The following is a 10,404-nucleotide window of genomic DNA, read 5'->3' as shown; positions in this document are numbered from 1 at the left end:
CGATTTGAAAACTGGATATTGTTGACTATAAACATTCTGACAATATAAATATGGACTCGCAAAGCCTTTCACAAATCCTGGATGATTCCCAGGAGATGGAAAACGAGGATATGTTTGGCGCGGGAGCACCCCCCCACCCGGTTCCAAACAATGGAAAAAAGTGGAGGCGGCAAAGAAAAAGAGAAAAAGACATTCAACTGGCACGGTAGATCTATCTTCTTTCAAAAACATGAACACAGATGATAAACTTATTGCTTTATTCTCAAAACTTGATGTTGTTGAACAAAACCAAAACAGTATAAATGATTTGACAAAATCCGCCAGTGATTGTAATAAAAGACTAGATGACCAAGATGATAAAATATTGTCATTAACCTACAAAGTCATTGATTTAGAAACACGTGAGCGTAAGAGAAATCTTCTCATCTATGGTCTTGATGAAGTTCCAGGCAAAGACAATTATGAGGTGATCAATGATTTCATGTACACAAACATGAATTTGAATGCAAGTGACTTTTACATTGATAATACCGAACGTTTGGGTAATATTAATCGGCGTAACACCAATGGCCCACTAAGACGTCCGATCGTAGTCACGTTTAGATATGGCTATGAGGTTGACACTGTGATGAAAAATGCAAAATATCTTGCTGGTAGTCGCTATGCAATCGACCGGGATTATCCAGACGAAGTCAGACAGGCAAGAAAACGTGTGTGGCCCACGTATAAGAGGCTGCGAGCGGAGAATCGTTCAGCTAGAGTTCAGCTAAAGTATCCGGCGGCGGTAGTAGTCAATGGTGAAGTGGTCAGAGATGAATTTCCGGGGTGGAGCCGATTGCTAAGTAGACCGGTGTACACGCACGCGTCTACAGACCAGCCCGTCGGACCGAAATCGTCAGCGAATACGGCTCCACGGGCAAATACACAAACGACTATTAACGCTCCATCTCAGAATCCATCACCGCCGGTCTTCTTCGACTGGAAACAAGCTGGTAGTACCCGCTCCCAGGGTAATGCCTCACAACTATCACAGCCTCAACAAGTCGCCGGCACGAATAGCAGCTCACAGCCAACACAGTCCGCGAGTAACGCTAGTTCTAAAGCAGCTGGTAAATCGACCCAACGTGGTAGAACGCGTGCGCGAGCACATTCGACTGGAAACCCTCAGAGAGTCCGCTCATCCAGTACACGGCCACCAAGGAAAACGTCGCAGGCTGCTACGACGTCTACCAACCAGGGTGGAGGTCGACCTGAAACAAACGGAGTGTCTGGCAATTAGCATGAACAAAGTGAATGCAACATCAACAATATATCTAAGGTCAATTTTGCATTACTAAATGTGCAAGGTCTAATATCAAAATCGCAAAATAAGTTAAACAGTGATGAAATAAATAAAATATTTAGTAACAATGACATAATATGTTTTACTGAAACATGGGGTGCTGATCATTATGATTTTTTTTACCAAAGATGGCTTTACGCATATTGCTTTAAACAGACACGAGAGATTAAAAGGCGCAACGCGTAACTCCGGAGGAATAATAATATATGTTAGAGACAAGCTTGTACATGATAATTTATTCATACAAAAACACGACGATACCCACATTTGGTTGAAACTTAAGGGAACTCATTTCAATTTAGCCAGTGACTTATTTCTATGCTTATGCTATATTGTTCCAAGCAACTCAAGTCGTCAAGTTTTAACGGAAGTGAATGTCTATGACACAATATTAGATGACATCATCAAAATACAGGACGTTTATGATATGCAATGCTCGTTTATGATCCTAGGCGATTTAAATGCAAGAATTGGTTCATTACCGGATTATGTTATACATGACACTGACTCATTGGTTAATATTGACATTTTACCGGATGACAATAATGTTGATGAAGTTTTGCCCAGAAAATCAATGGATAATAGCACTAATGCAAATGGAACACTTTTAATAGACTTTCTAAAACAAAGTGGACTAAGAGTTGCAAATGGTCGAGTATGCGATGACAAAGGCTCTTGTACATATATTGGTCACAACGGTTCAAGTTTGGTTGACTATTGTATTGTTAGTCAAAATCTTCTTAGACAGTTCACGTCTTTTATTACATATGGTCCAAATTTGTTATCGGATCACTGCTTAATTGAATTCGCTTTACATGGAAATATGTCAGCAGAACCCATACCTAATGTCACCAATGCAAATAGTGCTACAAATGCAAACAAAGATAGCTTTCATTACAAATGGGATGATAGGAAGAGAGAATGTTACATTAACGCTTTAAATAACAATGATAATAGGTTAAAATTAATAACCTTGTATATAATATTGAAGCATCTACGTCAGGTGAAGAGATAGACATGTGTGTCAACCAACTCTGCACTTACATCGAGTCTGTCAGTGAACCATTATTTGGGAAATATTCGAACAACATCTCTCATGATGGGACTGCATCGAGTAAATCTAAGATGAGAGAGCCGGAGAACACCCAACTATTCACCAACACCTGCGAAGAGAACAGAAAACAGTTCTATAGTGCATTAAACGAGTTTAGAAAGGATAAATCAAATATTAATAGACAGGCAATGGTTGAGGCACGAAGTACATATAAGAAAAGCGTTAGATCTTTTAATTACCAAAGTAACATATTACGTACACAAAAACTTGTAAATGCTAGGTGTAAAAATGCTAAACAGTATTGGAAGTTGCTAAAAGATGGTTCTAATGCTAAACAACCTAAAAACATCTCATTGGATGCGTTTTCTGAATACTTTAAAGCCATTAACAATCCGGATGACAGGTTCTTTCAACCAGATGAAGATGTACTGTATTACAATAATATTTTAAATGATGAAATGAAGATCATGTTCAGTGAACTGGATGTACCTTTTACACTAGATGACATAAAAAGAAATATTAAAGACCTTAACATGGGCCGTAGTTCTGGCCCTGATAAACAGCTTATTGAATTTATTTTTCATGGTAAAGATGTATTAGGATGTGTTTTAATGACTCTTTTTAATAAAATCATACAACTAGGCTATTTCCCTGACAAATGGAGTGAAGGCCTAATCATTCTAATACACAAAAAAGGTTCACTAGATGATGTCAAGAATTTTAGAGGCATAACTTTGTTAAGTGTTGTTGGTAAATTGTTTACTAAATGCATAAATGAAAGGCTAAATAAATGGGCTGAAAATTACTACATATATGTTGAGGCTCAACCTGGTTTTCGTGCCAAAATGGGCACAGTAGATAATATTTTTGTTTTAAATAGTCTAATTAATCATGTCTTTAACAATAAAGAACAACTGTTCTGTTTATTTGTAGATTTTTCCAAGGCTTTTGATTATTTAGTTAGAGAAAATATTTGGTATAAGTTGTTAAGGCTTGGAATAAGAGGAAAATTGTTTAACATTGTGAGAAGCATGTATTTACAAGTAAAATCCAGAGTAAAATTGCTGAATGAAACTGGTGAAGTTTTTGAAAGTCTACTAGGTGTAAGACAGGGAGAATGTTTAAGCCCATTGTTGTTTTCCTTGTATTTGAATGATTTGGAAGATGAACTGTTTCTAAATGGTGCCAATGGTATAGATGTGTCCTCACTAAAACTTTTTCTGCTAATGTATGCGGACGATATAGTTATTTTTGCTAGCTCAAGTGAAGAAATGCAGCAAAATTTGAACATTTTGCATGAATATTGTTTAAAGTGGAAACTAACTGTGAACAAAGACAAGACTAAAATAGTTATTTTCAAGAAAGGTGTAAGACTACCACAAAATTTACATTTTTATTATGGAACTGACGAGATTGAGATCGTGCCAAAATATTGTTACCTCGGAGTGGTTTTGACCTCAGGAGGATCGTGGGTAGAATGTCAGAAGACTCTCTCTGGTCAAGCGCAGAAGGCTATCTACAAATTAAGAAGACACTTATTAAAATTTGCAAACTTGTCAGTTGACCATGTTATAGATCTATTTGACAAGTTAGTTAAACCAATATTGTTCTATAGTTGTGAAGTATGGGGCTTTTCACAAGCCAGTGCTATTGAGAGAATTCATACTATGTTTTGTAAAAGTATTTTAGGTGTGAAAGTCTCTACCCAAAATGATTTTGTATATGGGGAGTTGTGAAGAGTAGATCTCTTCTCACAAAGAATGACATTCATAGTTAAGTATTGGTTAAAAATATTGCAATGTGATGATATAAAATATATTAGAGTTATGTATAATGTAATGTTACGTGACCATGAAACTAATCCTAGATGTATCAATTGGGTATCTATGTTGCATAATATGTTGTGTAATTTTGGATTTCATGATGTCTGGCTAGCTCAATGTGTTCCAAACAATGATATGTTTATCAGTGTGTTTAAGCAACGAGTTAAAGACACTTTTATACAGAACTGGTATAGTAGAATTGAAAACTCATCCAGAGCCTCATTCTACAAGGTTTTTGCTAATTTTGAGTATAGTGCATATCTGAATTATGTAAATGTTAAGAAATATAGAATTGCTCTCACACGTTTGTTAATGTCATCACACAGATTAAATGTTGAGACCGGCAGATGGTCAAATACCCCTAGAAATGAGAGACTTTGTAATGAATGCAATACTTTAGAGGATGAATTTCATTTCATCTTTGAATGTAAACTATATGATGATATACGTTCGAAATATATTAAGAAATATTATGTGTCTAGACCAAGTATGTTTAAATGTATTGATTTGTTAAAATCAAATAATGCGAGGCTACTTAGAAACCTTGCTGTGTTTACATACAATGCCTTTGAATTGAGAAGGTTATCTGTCTCTGCTCCGGTATAAATATGCTATCATTTTACTTATATTTGTATATACATGTAATTGTATTTAAAATATACTTACGGGCTTATTTTTAAGACAGGTGAAACATGCATCTATATCTGAAATAAATCAATAAATACATAACTTTGCATATTTAATTAAATTATTTATCTTGTTTTAAATTTTCACCAAATATTATAATTTGTTTTAACAGTTTAAGTTAAATCCAGCAACAAATATATTATAGACATGTCATCCCTCAGCATAACTTAAAGTATTGTGTTCGTAAGTGCTAATTAAAATACTTCTGTTAATAAGGTTTCATTTTTATGATTAACTTAAAAATTTATAAGATATCCTTTAATTTAAAGAAATAATTCCATTACCTTCATTGCGCCGACTTTACACTGGACAAAACTGATGTATATACATGTAAACCCTGTCTCTTGCGTTAAGATAAATTCAATATATCCAACTTAGTTTTTACTTTCTCCACCTTTAGTTATCCTCGGAATATGAAATATCACTCAAACAACTATTTCCAACAGTTTTTTATGAATGACACACTGTAGTTTATTTCAATTTTACAATAATTCTCAAGACATGTGGTAACGCATTATTTTGATAACGCTTGTACTTTTCCGGTATGCGGTAAAACCCGGGCATAGGTAATAATGAATCCGAGGATAGCTCGCTTAGCAAAATTTATTTCCATTATATAAATAATTTATCATATGTATTTACTAGATTATGAATTATGAATAGTATCATTTGTAAGTTGTAGATAAAATTGTTATTTAATGAATATACATTTATATGTACCTGTTCGCAATCACAATTTGGTGTATTAATTTGATTTGATCAAGGGTCATGTTGGCCTATTTCAAATGTGTATTTTGTATTATTTATGCTATGAATAAATCTTCTTCTTCTTCTTCTTCTTCTTCTTCTTCTTCTTCTTCTTCTTCTTCTTCTTCTTCTTCTTCTTCTTCTTCTTCTTCTTCTATTCTTTATGTTTAATTTATGAAAAGTTTGTATTTCATATATGTGATATCTGGGTGACTTATAGGCCCGATGGGCCGGGTGTAATTGTTTAAATTATTTATATTTGTATTGATTTGTAATGATGTATATATACATATGTCACTATAATAAAATAATTACTTATAGCTGTTGGATTGGCATTTAATTTATTGATAGACAATGATGTTGCCATTTATTTCAAGTGTAGGTGGCAAGTGAACTGAAGGTAAAAACGTCGGACAAAATTCAAGCTTGAACATTAACAAAGGGCGATAACTCTAAAAATATGAAAGCAAGAGTTACGGTTCTGTTGCACTGCACTAGCCCTTAATAAGATCCATCTAGCTACATGTATGAAGTATTAAGTTGATATCTCTTATATTCTTCCAAATATGCCCCGGACAAAACTTTGAGCATGAAAATTAACAAAGATCTATTACTGTAAAACAAGGAAAGCCAGAGTTACTGTTATTGTGCACTGCACTTGCCCTCCATGAGATCTTTCTACATATGAAGTTTCAAGTTGATAACTCTTATATTCTACAAGTTATGCCCCGGACAAAACTTTAACCATGAAAATTAACAAAGGGCAATAACTCTCAATATATGGAAGCAAGAGTAACAGTTCTTGTGCACTTCACTTGCCCTTAAAGTGATATATACATATGAAATGTCAAGTTGATACCACTAATAGTTTACGAGATATGCCCCGGACAAGTGAAAACGGGACGCGGACGCCAACAAAGGGCAATAACTTTAAAAATACGGAAGAAATGGTGACGGTTCTTGTGCACTGCACTTGCCTTTAATGAGATCTATCTAGCTATAAAGTTTCAAGTTGATACCTATTATATTCCTTAAGATATGCCACGGACAAAATTTTAAGCTTGAAAATTAGCAAAGGGCCATTTCTCTAAATCTAAGAAAGCAAGAGTTACTGTTTGTTGCGTTTTACTTGCCCTCCATGAGATCTATCTACATATGAAGTTTCTAGTTAATAACTCCAGGCGACACAAAAACAGTTAACATTTTTTAAGCTAAAACATAAACAATGTAATAAATTTTCTTACTAATATTTATATGACTAATTTAAATCTTAAACGAGCGATTGGCAAGTGTTTTGCTTTTCATAAAATCCTTTTGTCGAAACAACATTTCGCCGTAGTATTTATACTACTTACGACGACTGAATTCCGAAACTTTAATTTGATATGCAGTTTAGTACATGATAACACTTTTTCGCATGGAAAAATAGTCAAAACTACTATTTCGTGCAGGTTATAAATAGAAATGGTCTGCACCACTGGAACATCAAACCATGTTTCATTTTCAGGAACCGTTGACGATATAGAACAATGTCTAGACATATGTTTAATCCACCTAGTAGCTACTTTGGTGATTGTTCCACGCTTATTTAAGTGAAAGGCATCTGTATTGTGCAATTCCAATAATGCACTGTAGTAAAAGTTTTCTTATTATCTCATTTCGAGAAAGTAATAATCCTTGCATGTGGAAAGAGAAAATGAGTTACCTCGACCCTCTGATATTTGTTATTGGACCTTAAGTCTACAGTTGATTCGCAATATATTTATTCTTTTTGACCGTCAGTTAACGTCTGAATTACCTAAAAAGAACTGGCTCAGCATTTATAATGGGCAAATATCATTCATAGTTGTGCAAAAACCACATTAATTCAAGCAAAAGAGACGTGTTTTTTAGTGACTTAAAAATGTTCTCCGCTGATTGTCCTTGTATCGGCCAGTATTAAATTTACTTCTGCAGAAGAACATATAGCTTTTTCATTAGTATGTATTTAGAGGATAAATTAACATGCGATAAACACATATTTTGTTACATTGACATTAAACCATTATTTGTTTTACATTGAACTCCTGAATAGAAATAATGTTTTAGCATAGCGCTCCAATAAGAGATAAATTACTTTATGTGCGTTATATGTGTGGCCTTATTTCTATTTCTGGCATCATTCGTTGATCTGTGATGACCCACATTTATTTCCCAGAGTCTGTCATAAATCCAATTCATTCATTTGGCCTGCAAGAGTGACCAAATCGCGATTCTTGCCGTATGAATTTTGATTAAAAAATCAATGTCATACTCTGATTTATGAGAACTTGCCCAGTTGTCAAATATAGTAAACGGGTTCAATACAGGACGCTTTTCTTTTTAAATCACAGTTTTCCCATCACTGGAACATGATTACACCAATGGAGGAAACGTGATCGTCCTGACAATGGGTTCATGATTTGCCTCGACCCTTTAGCACCTGTTACTGGATATTAAAAGCCAATGTATGTATAAATTTGATTCGGGAAAGCGAGTCGGCGAATGACTTTCCTGTTATTTCAATATGTTCAGTATTTGTATCAGGCAAAGCACATTCTTTTTAGTTTGAAAGCCTAAGTGTATATTTTAAGAAGGACATTATTGAATGTAGAATACACTGATAGGGTATTTAGAAAATCGAAGAACATATTCCTAATTAAACGAACGCTCCTCGGAAATGATAACTATTCAATTTCTTGTGTAGATCATTGCATGATATCCTTATACATAATCATTTGAAAGGTCCACATTTCAGTCAAAAAATACATCAAAACAAATAACCTCTTGAATTAGAACATGTTAGTCATATAATATATCTGTTCCGTTCAAGTTAAACATACACAAACATGGAAAGCGATTTTTATTATTTAAGTCGAGAATCATATAAGCAAAAAGAAATAGCAATCCAGTTCCCCGATAAGTACAAGTACAATAAGCGTCATCACAAACACATGTTTTACAAACATAAAAATTGAGTGATTAAACTTACTAAATAATGTAATTATGGAAGATATTAATTACTGATTACAAGATTGCAACCGTGTATTTAGTAGCTAAATACGCAAAACTTTTAAATGGCTGGTGGTCGTTAAGGATTTACAGTGATCACCTATCGTCTCATAAGGTAAGGTTTTTTTCAAATTAAACACGGTATTCTTCATGATAACTATTGTTTTCGATATATATTCATCCTTTCCGGTAAATACAACAATTGTATCAATTGTAGTACTGCTAAATTTGGAGTGCATCTTTAAAAATGCAGATTTTGTTGATGATAACAACATACCATATTTCAACACTTAGCATATCAAAATACTTATTTTTGTATTGGAAAGTTTATATTATTTCTAAGCAGAGTGTGAATTATTCTCTCAGACAGATCAAAACATACAATTACATCAAATCACTCAATCGAAATAAATTTGAAAACTTGCTCGAAGCAAAAGCATTTTTTTCACATATCAGTTAGGCACAAAAAGGCACATAATAAGTCCACGTGCGTCATTCGCTATATGAACATGACGAAAGACCCGTTCACTATGTGACAGAGTACTCGGGAAAAACATCTTTTACAGTTCATGTCCCGAGGTGGCAATATCCCGAATGGGTTTACTAATAAAATTGTTTGTAAGACGAATGTTTATCGTCCTGCTGATTTGTATAGGCTTATCTAGAAAGTACAAATTTGTTTCAGAAAACAGTTTCTCTTGTGGGCTACAATGATACATATAATGATTGTGTTTTAGTATATAAGCTGCGTAAAACGGATTGATAAATAGATAAGAAGCCATAGAAATACTTAATTTTATGGTATTAATCACACTGTCCGGTTTAATACACACAGACTAACTTACCTAAACTTACACTGTACTTTCTTAAACACCTTTTCATCTCGTATGATTTATAGATTTTCATTTCTTTCAATTTTCATTCTGAGATAGCAGGCTACATCAAATAAAAAGATGAACTCATGCTGGGTACATTATAAAGAAAAATGATTCCTCAAGCAATATACATGGTGTATGTGCATTTTAACCCATTTTACATGTGTTAGTTCTAAAGAGTAGAGCTATTTAAGTAGTGTCCAGCATTTTTATGTGTTGTTTTGTTCTGTCCCAAAATCCGTTTTCATTTTTGGAAAGCGTTTTCTTTGTTTTCGTGTATGAATTTATTATATAATAAAAACAGTAGCCATGAAAAATAAAACTAACCGCGCAATACGCGCAATATGTACCGTGCAGCTTAAGTATGTTGGATGTTACATTTTTAGGCGAGTGACTGAATCGAATCGAAAAGAAATACGTTATCGCGTTCAAATGACCAACTGGATGTAAATAAAGATCACGTGGTCAACTATCGTAATACAGCCAAATGTTTTCGGCACATTGTTCTTGCTTCGATCTGTATGCAAGTAACAGGATAAATTTAACCCATGGACGTATTTCCTTACTTTATATCCTAGCTCAAACGATTTTTCTAAGGCATTCTTTTAGGCACTGAATGGTGATGGTTAATGCCCTATTTCAACATTCACCAACAGTATGAAATACTTCCTAAAACTCTGCTCAATGATACTTTGCTTATTCATGCAACGTTTCACATAATGAACTCGTACAGCACTAATGGAGCGTTAAAAAGCATGTCTGAACGGACACAAGACTATTTAAATGTTACCATTATGTACTGCTCTATCACGCAGGCTACACTTGTGTCATGGGTTCAAGCTTTAC

At 34.1% G+C, this 10,404-nt stretch overlaps 1 long non-coding RNA gene across 2 annotated transcripts; it reads right to left on the bottom strand.

The window, feature by feature from the left end:
• Positions 1-242: 242 nt before the first annotated feature.
• LOC128211161 (uncharacterized) lies at positions 243-5,722 on the bottom strand. 2 transcript variants are annotated; one of them, XR_008257226.1, is made up of 5 exons: positions 5,191-5,722; positions 4,886-4,923; positions 3,836-3,912; positions 2,315-2,505; positions 243-1,250 (listed from the first exon to the last, which is right to left on the bottom strand). It is a non-coding gene; the product is annotated as an uncharacterized LOC128211161 (long non-coding RNA). The 2 variants fall into 2 exon arrangements; XR_008257227.1 differs by having other exon boundaries at positions 2,387-2,505.
• Positions 5,723-10,404: the final 4,682 nt, after the last annotated feature.

This window comes from Mya arenaria, chromosome 12, assembly GCF_026914265.1.
Source record: "Mya arenaria isolate MELC-2E11 chromosome 12, ASM2691426v1".
Classification (NCBI taxonomy): Eukaryota; Metazoa; Mollusca; class Bivalvia; order Myida; family Myidae; genus Mya; species Mya arenaria.
This window is presented reverse-complemented; position numbering and strand designations above follow the sequence as displayed.